Genomic DNA, 14888 nt, shown 5'->3' with positions numbered 1-14888 from the left:
TACTGAATGGATTGTGACTCAGAGTGTTAGGTCCGAAAACTAACATAATTCATTTACCCAGGTGAGACTACAGCAAGAGAAGCACCCCTCTGTAATGAAAATGGTCTGAAATTGTTGTTAGCATCCCATCCAATCCACAGAGGACCATACAGAGGGTGGCTGTATGGTCCTCTGTGGACCATACAGCACACGAAGCTGATCTCAGCCAGCCATGAATCAGTTAAGCAATGGCATTCCACTCTAACTGCAGGATAGAAAGGAACATGAAGGAAGTTACATGATACAAACCAACTTCCTTCCTGAGCCACCTGCAATTTGCTACCATTGTTCTGCTGAATTTGATTTTTTCCGCATGTCTGACTTCAATTCCTGTAGTCCTTATACAAGGAAATACCTGCAGCAGGATCTTTGGATACAGACAAACATTAATGGGACCTCTATAACACTTCCTAGCAACAGGACATGTTGGCTTCCTGCTAAAGCAATAGCTAGAGAGAATAATTTCTGAAAAGGGAAAAAAGGGCTGGTACAGAAGCTATAGAGAGGTACAGCCTTTGTCAATATGCCAATGAGCTGATTTTGCAAATATTGCTCTAAAAAGAGTTGAGATCAGGACCTAAACGAACACAGAGAAGTAAGAAAAGGTTCCGAGCTCCTGAATACAGCTTTAGGCTTCCATGTCTGCAGAACAAGAAACACACCAATACTGCTGTACAAAACCAGTGCCTATGCTGATGATTTCTAAACTGCTCTGGGGGCTGAATCTGCCAGCAGAAACATCCTTAGCCAGGAAAATGAGCTACCTTTAGCTCCAACAAAAAAGATTCAAACCAAGCACAGTGTCAGGGACCACTGAAGTCTGACTGCTACTTAAGGAACAGGGAGTAAAGCATGATAATACAGCCAGCTGGACAGACTCCTTGCCAGCCAGGGCCCCATCCTGCAGATCCTAAGCAAGGCAGACCCTGAGATGATAGGCTTCAACCAAGAGTCAAGATCATCAGCCGAGTTCATGGTGATGACACAAACGTGAGGTCGAGTCAGGAAGCTTATTCACCATTTTGAGTTTGGATCTGGTCTGGTGAAGGAAACCACAAGTCAGGCAAAGTTCAGTGACCAGTCAGTGCCCATTCAGAGGAATCATGGTGATAAGGCAAGTTCAAGCTCAAGGCAGGAAAATTGAATCAATGGGGTCCACAGCTCTGGGGGAGATGAACATCAGGACACCTGTGATGTAGGTCAGGCAGGGACTGAGGAACCCGGTGCAGCTGAAACAGATCTCTGGAGAAGGCTGCGGTGTAGGTCCCTGAAAAGGCTGGTCAGGGCCTTAAGGCTCACTAGTGCACACAAGGCTTTGTTGCATAGCTCTCAAGGAACTTGAGTTTTCAGATAAAAACCTCAGAAAAACTGGGAAATTGTCTTTCTGCTTCATGGAGGACAGCACAACTATTTTGCTAAGAGGAAAGAAGAGAGTGTACTTGAGGCTTTTGCTATCTAGATTGCAGTTCTCTATCTGGGGACAGGAGGGAGAACAAAAAAATTCCTTTAATTAACTTGAACCTGCACTGCATTTATTTGTAGCGAGTAAATAAATCTTGATGGTTCATTGCACAAAACTGGAATGAAGCAAAGGAAGACGCTCAAAACTTTAATGCAATAAACTTCTCTACATTAGATAATTTGTACTCTTGAGTTCCTACCACATAGAGGCAGAGGCGACCTAAAGGATATTTAATTTCTTCAGGCATGCTGATTTACCATCCCAACTATCAAAAAACAGGCAGCAGAAGTCTGTCAACCCAAACAAGGTTACTCTTAGAAAGCTCTTCTTATAGGAGAAGAAGGCCCAAGTAAAACTAACACTCAATGTCTATCAACTTGTGCAAGGTTTGTGTGCTGGTGCCAAGGCAGCTGATGCAGTTATACAATACTGGAGAAACTAGGGGTACTGTTTTCAAATTTGGCCTTTCATTTTAGCAGAGTGTATTGAAGCTGAAGAAACTTTTCTAAGATCTGAAGGACATGCCACCCTTGTAGAAGGATAAAGCTGTCCATTTTACCAGAGACCAGTTGGCTGGATGTAGCTGGACAGATGGTATCATGGAATTTCACTTCACCAGTGATGGAAGTTGAGAGGTGCCCATATGAATTCTAAGACAGCTAATAAGGTAATTAAAACATTTTTCAAGCAACATAGAGTGAAAGACATTCTATAAAGCACCTGATTATTGTATCTGACCTTCTCCTAAGCACTTAAATTCAGTAGCAAGGCATCTGCCTTTATCTTAGCACTTTTAAAGATTTTCCCTCATCTCTGAAAAGGAGGAAGCATGAAAAATAAGGCTAAGTTAGATCTAGATGACCTGTGTATATCTACTAACTTATGATTTTACAGCAAGTTTCAAAAGTGATATTTTCCTCAAAGCTGTAGCTCTTGAAATCATTAAAAAAAGTGTTCCAACTTCCCTGGTTATAACCTGGAGGCATTTAAAATCTCAAAGTGCATAAGAAAACATGTATGAATGAGATCCATAAGCTAAATGTAACTTTTGTTATTATTTTTTCTTTCTTTTTTTTTTTTTTTTTTTTTTTTGTGAATGACACCTCAAATGTTTTAAAGAATTTCAAATTCACAACATCTCAAAAACTGAGTGGCTAATTCTGTTAATTTCAACTCATCCAGGCATGCGACACAATAAAGTGTGGTGCGGAAATATCTGCATCAGAGGTGAACCAGCTCTAAGTGCTCAAGAATAACTACATTATGATGGTATTGCTCTCAGATTAATTAGCCTTTACTACTCACCCTACAGAGCCACAAGGCTGAACTGCTTCTGAGACTCACGGTGGAATCCTTGGAAAGTAACCCAATGACTGTTTCCTTCAGTGATTACAGTGGGGATTTCTCCCTCAGCAGGAACCAAGGGCATAAAATCTTCTTAAAGAATTATACTATGAAATACCTTCCCAATACATTAAATATAATTTGCCTGTCCCCACTTCTAAGGCTTGATTTCATGAAAGCTATATCTACAATAATGTTCTACTAGGGACACAAGAAGGCAATGTCAGGGATTTCATCTAATAAAGCTATATATAAGGAAGAAAATAAAAAGCAAGGAGTATAATATTAAAATTAAAATCTAACTATAACCTGCATACATAATAAATGGAACTACCATTTTGCTAAAATCCAAAAAGAAATAGCCTAATAAAACAACACAAACTCAGCTGCTGACAGTCACTGTATACAGGGGTATTCCGAGAGGTAAATTTTCAAAGCAGTGCACAGGGAGTTACATACATAAATTTTACATACTTAAATTCCATTAACAATAATGTGTTCCTCAGGTCTCAGTGATATTAACTTTTAAGTGACGCTATAACTATTATAACAATCTTGCATTTATGACAGCATTCGTCTGCAGACTATCTCCTAAACAGAGCTTGTATATAAGTTGTATTATTCTTTCATTTGCATTTAGTAAAGATATATATCATTTTTATGGACATCTGCTCACAGTTTTCTCAAACTGCATGTTGGTATACAATTTTTAATGCAACTGCTAGGTTTAAATAATTGGTATTGCTGGATATAATCACTAATTTGCTCATACTGTAAAAAGCAACTTAGTATTTCTGCATAGCAGATGTAATACACGGTATTACACAGAACTAAATTATTACAAACAGTGCCAGCAGTTTTCTATACACAGTACTTAAGATAATTATAAAAAATCATCTTCATTACTGCAAGCTAGCATTTTTTTAACAGTTTAATTTGGATATGTTACAAGATACATTCAAGTCACATGGATACAATTACTGCAAACCCAAGAAGCTATAAAATGTTCCTAAACAAATCCCTTTGACCCTGTTAATGTCTGTTTCTTATTAATCTAAGGCTACATTGTTTGTAGCGTGAATTTTTTATGGAATACAAAAAAAAAAAGGAAATCCCTTAACAGTTGTTATTGATTCCACCATTTACTCACTCAAAGATAAGTGCCATTTACAAAGCAGAACAGATGCAGATGCTGACAGGAATGTAAACAATTGTTGCATGGCTTACTGCCAGATTCTAAGCCAATACATTAAATTCCAAGTGAAGCACATTTCCCCTATAGATTGCATTTATTGCCACTTCATTTCCTATGTGCTCTCTCTCTCTATTGCTGCGCCTGGCACTAAGCTATTTTCAGTTCTTTGGTGACCCCTGAGGCCTAGTCCTACCTCACATAGCCATTAGAGAAGGGAATTGCATGTGTCTGACATGGTCTGAAACCAATTATTTGATATTTTCTTCAGAATGATGCCCAACTCTATTGGGAATGAGCAATCATGAAATAATTTACCTCCTGATTTAATTTTTTTCTGCACAAATTAGTTGTAGCCTGAGCTAGCTATACACAGCTGCTTGTATCTCTGTCTTATCAAGATTCTACTTGAAATGGTGAAAAAGGAAAGGAGAGAGTAGAGTTGAATAGAATAGATTGGGGAATCCTGCTTTAAAAACGCATTGACAAGTTTATCAGATATACTGATCACATGTGCTCTCTGCTGATTGAAACTGACAGACCAAGAAAGAACTATTAGTGATGTAAACTGTTATCTGAGTGGTTAAGGTTTTTTAAACACCTGTCTTGCTTTGCAGCTCCCTGTTAGTTGCAGTGAAACCCAGGAGTTCCAGGATAATCTGCTAAAGCAGCCTTCACAAAGAAACTACACACTGGCATTTTTTTGTCCCCTTAAAAAAAAAAAAAAAGTCACAGATCTAAAAATGGTAAACATGTTCTTATTAGACATCACCATTACCTTGTGACTTTTATAAGTGCTTATACTATACATACATACTGTGCATGTGGCAAAAAGATGCAGTGAAGGGATCTCAACTTATGTATAAACATGATAAGCATGCATAAATTTGCATATATTTAATTGTGTGTCACAGAGATATGTCACACCAGCTACTAAACTTCAGTAAAAACTAATTTTTTGAAAGAGATTCACTATATATGAAACTGATTAAAACTGAAATTAATTATTTATTTATTTTTAATTATTTAATTGATTAAAATTGATTAAAATCTGCTCCATAATGTCCTCCCAGTAAAATGAGATCAGTTTTGACCTCAGAGTGAAGGTTGATTCCACGTCAGCATGCTAGATGTTTGCTGCCAAATGCTGAAGTCCTTTGTCAACATTGCATGGGTAGGTCTGCCAAAATGAAATCTTTAATTGTAAATGATGTTCACTGACCAACTGATGCACAAAAGAATAGACCAGTGCTGGAAACACAAGATGGAGAACAAGAACATTGAATCACACTCTGACATCAAATTTATTCTGTAATCTTAAACAAATGACCTCACAAATCTGATTCCTTGACAGCATACAGCTCCTTTACAACCCTGATGAATAAACTACAGACTCCTTGAAGCACTTTGAGGATGAAGTGCCTTGTAATCATGTTCAATAAAATTACTTTATACACAGATACCTATCTCAGTTTCCTCTGAAACCAGAGACTCAACCTCCTCCTTAATTCTCAAAAGCCTCTAATAAATTACAAGACATTCTGATTATACAACACTGCAATTTCTGGATGACAGTGACATTTTAAACAATTCAACTATAAACTAATTACTTCATTTCTGCACTAGAACTAATTAATTTACTGGTCCATTTAAGGAATTTAGCAGCTCATATCCAATAATTTTTTTATAATTATCAAAATACTGAAATAGCAGACATTCTTCAAACATCCCTTCAACTAAAATGATTTTAAAACTTCTAGATAGATAATAATTGCAGTTGTTTCTAGCAGTTAAGACTGGGATTTTAGGTGCTATTCTATAATCCATAATTTCTTCTGAAGTAGTAACTATTAACAAAAAGTCTTTTTAGAAATACTGCATGAACTATCCTATACTACTGTATCCCGTAGCCATAGGGAGGAGAGAAGATCCAGCAGGCAGGAATTGTGCAGCAAGATTGATTTATTTAATTATTTTACAAACCCTTTAATAGTCTTTTTTCTTCATAGTCTAATTGGACAAAGGATCAGCCACCCCCTGGGTGGATTGGCTAGAAATCCTAAAGATTCATTGTCAAAATATTTTTCTACTGTACCATAAACATAGTTCTGCAAGGTCGCAGGGGTTCATAGTTCATAGAACGTCTGCTAATCTCTTCGTGAGAGAGAGAAGTATCTCAGGGGCTTAGAAAGCAGCAAGAAAATTCTTGCTAGCAGCAATATTGTATCCACAATCCTATGACAAAATGATGCTCTTAGTAATATTTCTCAGAGATCTGAAACGATATTCTGGCCTTGCCAATGACATAAACTGGTTCCACATGCATTTTTTGATTTTCTTGCCTACACTGTGGGCTGAGGGAGTTATCACATTCTCTGAAGTCTTCACACTCACACACAGAAAACACCAAAGTAAAGTGTTTTAAGAGAGCATAAAAACTAAGAAAGCCTGCTGAAAATAACTGAAAATAGCATGTACACTGAAATAGGAGTCCTTGAAGAACTCTAAAAGTTGATCTTCCTCAGTCTTTCCTGGAAGAGAAAAAAGGCACTGCCAGGTCTGTCAAACCTTCTCATGAAGTCTAACTTTGATAGGAGTTGCATGTGTTTCCCTGTAAACCATTTTATAACACCTGGCTGATAAAATACAATTCTAATGTGTATTTGAAAACACAGTAACATATTTATTTTAATCTGGCTTACATTTCTTTAATGCCTGCAAATGTAAAAATGTCTGCTATCTGAATTTCAATGCTTCTGCATCCACATTCACAGATGAATGGTTGGGTCTCTCACAGCTTGGTTCATTATATCAGAACCACTCTACTCAAATTAGATTGTTAGGAATCTTCAACCAATCAGTAATTTCTATCAAGTGTTGATCATTCCTTTCTGTAGTGTATGCATGATATTAGATACTATGTACTTTCTCAAAAAATAGATTTAAATGCCTGTGTCACTTCTGCTTCTCTTACTCCTTGGAATTTCCAAGATACAAAAGATCCAGTTCTAATTTTTCCAAATAAGATAAAAAAACTATAGCTGGAGTCAATACTCTTATTTCTGCTTCCTATGTCTTTGTATTTCAAAATCCTAGTCAGGCAAAGTCACCACAAAGTTCTCATGATTATTTTTCCAAGCAATATAAACATCAAAAACAAATCTAGGCAGATAGAAAAAAGGGCAGACACTGCCATTTAAAAACTTCTAGGAAAATGTTTCAAAATTCATATTTTTAAACAAATATTTCATAGAAAGACTAATATACAAAAGACAGATTAATCACGTGTCAGCACAGATGCAAGTTTCCACTCACTGAACTGAGATTACACAATTAAAACACCTCTTAATGGATGAGCTGATAAACCACTATTTATGACTCATTTTTAAATGATGGTAGATGCACACATCCAAAAGACTCCTGTAACAACTTTCTTTGAATCAATACTGCAGGAGCATATTTTAAAGACATTTTAGAAGTATTCTCTAATCTGCCATAGTTCTACACACTCTTCCTCATGCAGGCCCATATTCTGAAGTAAAAGAGAGACTTTCATCATAATTGTCCCTCAGATTTTGTCACTTTTTGTTATTAAACAGAAAACTACAGTACACAGATGTCAAATTGACTTCCAAACACTCACAAAATATCAGACTACAGAGAAAATCAGTTTTCATCTTTTACACTTCAGAGGCAATTACAATGATTAGAGAGCAACGTGAGTTAAATGCTCTCTTCATTCTGAGGAAGAAAATGCAGGTATGCTGTGAAAGTACAAAGGAAGGTAATAAGCTGGTGTTCGCTAATTGTGGACATTTTGGAAAAAAAATTACCAAGAATGACACTATAAGCCTTTCAATCTCTGCAGAATTCTGCAAACAGATTTGAATTCCTGTTGAAAAAGGTTGAGTAGAAGAACTTCAAAAATATAAACCAAAAGATCATCAAGAATTTAACGTTTAAAAATATTAAAATAATTTGAAAAGCGAAGTCTAATAAGTAAACAACAAGATAATGAAATTCTGGAACAGGCATATTTTCAATAAAACAAAGAGTCCATAAGGAGATTTCATTGCCCATCTTCGTAATCTGGGCTTAATAAGCAATTTCAAGCAACTGCTATAAAAAGATGGAAGGTCTTCAGACACACTACCAGCTTTTCAACTATGTCAGTTCACCCCAGATTTCAGTAACTTAGATACTGTTATCTTTCACCCTATTATAAGCTTAAAAAGTAACAAGCTTAATGCTTTTGTAATCTTTATGAAAATGCCATTCCCCCACTAGGAACACATGTTCATATGGCCTTTAAAAGTGTACTTCCATTTTATTAAAACTTCAAGTCTGCATGTTCAAACAGATGGTTTTATTTTCTCCTCAGGACTACTTGTATTTCCATTCAATATAATTGTGCAGAAGAAATCAAACATGGTACTTGCAAGGACAAGAAATAAGTAGTATGTGACAAAGAAGCTAGAAAACACATTATTTCCTATATTAAATTTAAGGATATTTATTTTGTTTCCCCTGAGTAATGGGATCTTGTTATGCCTGTCAAAATTTTATAGGCTTCCCAAGGAAGACAGACAACTGCAGAAATCTGTATCATATCTGTATGTCCACTGGTTTTCCATTTCAATTTCCTATTTTAAATTCCCACCAACACTATTTGTTCTGTTATTTAAAATATGTGACAATTAAACCTATTCAATATCTCAATGTTGACTGGTTCATAATAAAAAATTAGCAATCTCTGGTATACAGAAAGCAAAATAGCTAATGATTGTATCTGCATTTTTACTCAATCCCTATGTAGTAACATTTTTACTGTTGTCATAATGTATTCTGTGAAAGTTATGTATGCATAAGAGAGAAGTGCTATAGTTTTACTTGATACCTGTTTCTTCCCCATTTTTCATGGATGGAACCCATATGGTTTTTCACTCCACTTGTGAAAGATATGGAGAAGATTGTGCCATACCTCACCATAGATGAAGACAGGCTGAGAGAGTTGAGGCTGTTCAGCATGGAGACGGGAAGGCTCCAGAGAGAGCCCTCTCCAGTACCTAAAGGGTCTACAAGAGATACTAGGGAAGGTAGTGAAAGGACAATGGGAAGTGGCTTCAAATTGAAAGAGATTAGCTTTAGATTAGATATTAGGATGAAGTTCTTGACTGTGAGGGTGATGAGGCACTGGAACAGGTTGCCCAGAGAAGCTGTGGATGCCCCATTTCTGGAAGTGCTCAAGGCCAGGGTGGATGCAACTTTGAGCAAGCTGGTCTAACGGAAGGTGTTTCTGCCCACAGCAGGGGGGTAGGAAGTAGACAATCTTTCAAGTCCCTTCCAACCTTTACAATTCTGTGAGTGTATGTGCAGAGAAGCTCAAGGGGTCAGCAGTTGCAGTGGTGACTGCACACAGGTACCATTCTTTCCGCATGTTGTTTTATATTGGCCCCTAAAGCCCTGTTCCTATAGAAGTTAGGTTACCAGGTAGTCTGCAGTGGGACAGAGAGAGTAGAAATAGAAGACAGAAGGAGATGCCAAGCAGGAAGAAATATAATGGAAGCACATAAAGATACTGCTGGTTTTGCACAAACAGAAACAAAACCAGCATGTTCACAAGAGGGGATGAGCAGCTTATATGGGTCTCCTGAAGTAAGAAAAAACAAGAAGAGGGACATGCAACGAAGCAAGGAGGATGAAGTTCCAGTTTCTGTTAAACTTCCTTGTTTTTGCCTTTAAAATGTCTAAAAGTCACTACAGTAGTTATGTGGGTCTTCAAATACTCTGAAGTTTAAATTTATGAAAAAAAACATCAAATATCTTCCATAATTAAATTCTAAAACTTCATCATTCTAAACATTTGGCCCTTAGCAACACATTACACATTTAACTGAAAATTTGCTTGTAGTAGTCCAAACAGAATGAATTTGATCTGCAGAAGCAGGATGTCATACAGGATGTTGTCATCTGTAATCCATATGTACTACTTTGTGTTACATGCCTTCCCAGCACTTCAGAAAGATGCAACAGGACTTTCAGGACTGAACAGCAGTAAGTCAAGTGACTAAAACACTTTCCCCTTTCATCCTCATACTTCTAAAAAACCAGATAGTGGACTGTGGGCAAGAAGACATAATGGAAAACCAATTGTAACTACAGCACAGATATTGTAAATTATCTGCTATAAATTGTTATCTGTACAGAAATATCAAAAACATTGCAAAGATATAAATATTAATTACATTAATCCAAGTTTGGAACTCTTTAATTTCCAGATATAAATGGGAGATAAATTATACTAAAGCTATTGAGTCCTAATTATTGTCAGATGTGAACAGTTTTTTAATCATGCAGTTACTAAACCAGCAAGTATTAATATTATTTTAGGTGTATTTTTGATAGAAAAGACAAAAATCATAGAAGATTGGTTGTAGGCCATAATGGTGGCTTATGAGATCACAAACCAAGTAAATGTAAATTATACAGAAGGCTAAAAGCAAGTCTGAAACTGAAGTCCCTAATTTCAAAAAGAGGAATTATAAACTAGGGGGAATAAAACCATATGCACATAAACTTAGTAGAGAAATCAAACTTAAGTTAAATGTGCAAAACCCAAAACTCATATTTCAAGTTAGCTCTTCAGCAAATTGCTGGGAATATGTAAGTGAGCTTAAAATAGATTTTCCTTATCAAGTACTTTAATTTAACATCCCAAAGTTGTCTTCATTTCAACAAGTTACTCCAGAGCCTGTTTCTCTTCTTGCTCTCAACTCCACTGCACAAATGCAGCTCCTATAAATGATACTGAGTCCCTCTATCCAAGTTTAGATATATGGCATATTCATACTAGGTGTTCCACAAACACAATATATTCTGTAGGAACTCACAAACACTTAATAAGTTTAAAATATAATAATTTAAATCACAGTTTGTATTTGAATACATCTTTATAATAGAATGGAAGCTGATTATATTTTGAAGGAAGAAAAGAGAAAGGAAGCCTGCTGTACATCTAACTAAAGGGTTATATAGTGGGGAAAAAGTGTAATACATTAATATTAAAGTATATCTCTGAAGGTAATTTAATTATTTTCTAGCTAAAAATGTGCTTAGTCAAATCTGCATCACTTAAGTTTACCTCCACTTTGCAATAATATTTTCTGAAAAATAATGAACAACTGATATTTAGGAACACAGTATCTATTGCCTCAGTTTTTAAAAACAAAGTTCATTTATGATTTTAAATGTTTCAGGGTCTCTGGAAAGTTTGTGACTATTTAAAAATATTAAGCCAATCAATTTGAATATGTCAGAAAAAATAAAACTCAAAGCTCTGATTTCTGTTTAGTTTTAACCACAGAAAATTTAAAAAACCAGCTAATTAGTCTACTTAAGTATTTATACTCTGTTTATATACAAAAACTATATAAATAAAACCAAAGAAAACCTTCCACTAATACATAAGCTGTTCATAATTCCAAGGGGTTTAAGTTTCTTTGGCAGATGTCTTACCACCTGTAAGAGTAGCTGTTTCTTCATCTAACAGATGTCAAATTAACACAGGTTAGTAATGCCTGATTAAACTAGCTTAACATTTTTGCAAACAAAGGAACACAAAAAAAGTTCAGAAGGTAAAACTACAATACACATTCAGTAGACTTACACCAAATAATTTCCGAGAAATATCACATTGGAAATTGAAGCAAAAAATCATTTAGAAATAACCTGAAAAACCACTTGTGATTCCTTCCATGCTAAGTGTTGTCAACAGATATTTTTAGTATATTTTTAAATACCACAACATTACATAAACTTTTGAAAGATGCAAATGATTAATACGATAGAAAGTCTGAAACAACAAAGTCCCATTAAAAACCCAAAAACCTTGAGGGGGTGGGTTGGGAAACATTCCTTGCGTATTATTCTAGCAGGTTGGAAACACTGATTATGTTCCGAGAGTACACCAAGAAATTATAATTCATGTTACATAAAAACCTCCTACAATAACAGCCCAAATACTATCGGCCGAATCCTGCAGTTAAAGGTAATGAGGCACAGATTTAACAGGTAAGAGGATCAAGCTGTAACATAAAACCACCTGCCTCCACTAGAGTTGGCAATCGAAGATGCTGTTCCTTCTTCTGTTTGAGTTCCAAAAATTTGCCTCTTTTCACACGCCATTTTGACAGCTTCTCTGTCAAGCTACACACTTCCTAGGTACTGTTAAACAGAAACAAACTCTTTCTAGTACTTCACAAATAACTGCTCTAATACAGTATGAAAAGAAAAATGTTAATTCGTTACTTCACAAATAGATTATTATATATGAAATATTTTAAACATAACTCTGTTAAAGCTTGTTATAGACTACCTCTATTTTCCCAGAAGAAAAAGGATGTTTATAGAAAGTTTTCTGAGGTTCTGGCACTGTTTCATTATTTTCTGTGGGTTTTTTCCTGTGCTATATAGTAGGATCAATTACAGCAGTTCTTATGAATAAAACCCACAACAAGCATCAACCAAAAAACACATTACCCTGAGGATGGAGTAAGCAAACACAAACCCTTCTATCACCTCTGGGATAACAGTCCCAATTGAATGCGCTAGATTAAATTATTTGGATGTTCTGAAATGTGCTGGTTTGAGGCCTCCCAGAGGGCAGAGGCAACATGCATCAAAAATAAGAAACACATCTGTCCTTCAGCCAAGAAAAAAAATCTCTTTCTGTCCTTCCCTCCGTATTTATGCACGAGGTTCTTTTGGTACTTGGCAAACTGGGTATGACTGTCAAAGTAATCTATTAAAGCTGTCTTTTAACCTAATCTATGTAAAAATATATTTCCACTTGAATTTGTGGGAGGGCAACAAAGTACCAGAATTTAAGAGTTCCAAGCAGGAAAAGTCACTTGAAATTAAGAACCTATCCACCATTACAAACCTCTTAAAATATTTCCCTAACAGTTACTTCACTGTGAACTACCTTCTGAATATTTTAATTCTAAAGGAAAAAATGCCTTTTTGTCTCTTAGTCTGGTACAACTGCAGTATATTCATACACTTACAGGAGAGAAATCTCTTTCCAAAAAGGACTTTTCATGTATGAGCTCATATACAAATAACCTACTCAGTAATAACTGTTCTAGTAATGATACAAAGATAATTTTTGCTTGAGTTGATGAATAATACCAAATAATAGGCTATGATATGTCCAGAAAATGAAAAAAGCCAAATTACACTCAAAACTTCACAACTCAGACCTCGTATTTTGTTTTAGCCTGCTGATTTCACTATTTGTGCCTTATGGGCAGTTTTCTGCAGAAAACTAGTAACAATAGTAGAAAACTGTAGTCAAATCAATACCTACTTCCCATAATAACTTCTTGAAGTAAAATAATATGAAGACATGAGCATGACAGCCCCTGTGAAGAAAGTAATTTTGAGAATTAAATGACATTAACAAACAGCAATTCTAAACACATTTTATGAGTGCTAAGGAGACAGCTGCTGCACCTGCAAATGACATTTAATGAATTTTCAATAAAAATTAAAATCTGCTCTAATATTTATGAAACAGAGGAATTATTTTTAAAATTTAAATTAATCGCCTAAAATGTTTTAAAGTTGCAAGCAAGTCCTAATATTTACTTTGTTTATTTTCATCTTCCTCTGGTTTTTTGAATATACAAAAGAAATATGCACTGGAAGTCCGTACTGATAGATGTACTGGCACAAAAACATGCGAAGTCACATCCTGTGACAAAAAAAATTTAAGCAGAGGAAGTACTGTATTAATAGATTGAATGACTGTTCTCTTCCTTCTTGTAATATAGAGTTAAAGTAAGGTTTTTCAGAGAAACACATTTGTGATCATTTTAAACTCCGTGTTTTAGATGTAAAATGGAGAAAACTGAACTTCTGCATCTTTGTGGGCTGTTTTGAGACTGAAAGAAAAATTAAGTTACAAACTTCTGTTCACTACAGGTAAATTTTTTTTTGTTAGTGAATCCTTTGCTGACTCCCATCTCACTATGTATTTCAAAGACATATTTCTTGTTATTTCTTATCTCAACAGTACTCTGACACTACTTCTCATTGTTTTCCACCAACACTCCATCCCACTAGTATATACACTGAACTTCTCATCCTTTCAACTTACTTTGTCTGCATGCCTTTTCCCTTGTCTTTCACATGTACCAATATTTCTCCATATTCAGTTCCTGTTGAAAAATTATCTTTGCATTTCTTCCACTGGAATTTTTAGTTGACGTACACTAACATGTACGCTGACTTTAAAACTCAGAAGTGTGTAATTTTCTTCTGTATACACCTGACAAATTATCATCTCACTTATCCTTTTTCTACACTGCACAATCCAAAGACCTTCTGTTTCTGTATTTTTCACATGATTCTAAACTTTTAATATTTTCTGTCTGCAAATTCACTTTATGGAAAGCTATGCTTTAAACAAACAGCTCCTACACAGAGGTGTGCTCAAAACACTGCATTGAAAAAGCAATTACATACAATTGTGTAATTATATTATGAAAGTTTCTATTCTGTATTATTTTTTCCAAAGGACTGATTCTTCCCTTTGGAAATTAGCACATCAGGCTTAAAAACTGCAAAAAGAAAATATAGAAAATACTACATCAGTAACACATTCCTTTCCTGTTTAACATTTCATAGAACAAGAAGCAATGACCAGGTGGTATTAACTCTAACTTCCTGTACTTTCACAAGACTACAAAATATAAATGGGTTTTTTGTTTGTTTCTTAGTTTGAGAATTAGAACCTGCATAGTAATCTTTTGGGTTAGCTCTGATGTGTGAATCAGTATCTGTTTCATT

The 14888-nt window shown here is 35.4% G+C and overlaps 1 protein-coding gene across 1 annotated transcript in view; it reads right to left on the bottom strand.

Moving 5' to 3' along the window:
- KIAA0825 overlaps positions 1-14888 on the bottom strand; it is a 252267-nt gene that overhangs the window by 180483 nt on the left and 56896 nt on the right. The gene's annotated exons all lie outside the window — the stretch shown is intronic.

This window comes from Coloeus monedula, assembly GCF_965178545.1.
Source record: "Coloeus monedula genome assembly, chromosome: Z".
Classification (NCBI taxonomy): Eukaryota; Metazoa; Chordata; class Aves; order Passeriformes; family Corvidae; genus Coloeus; species Coloeus monedula.
This window is presented reverse-complemented; position numbering and strand designations above follow the sequence as displayed.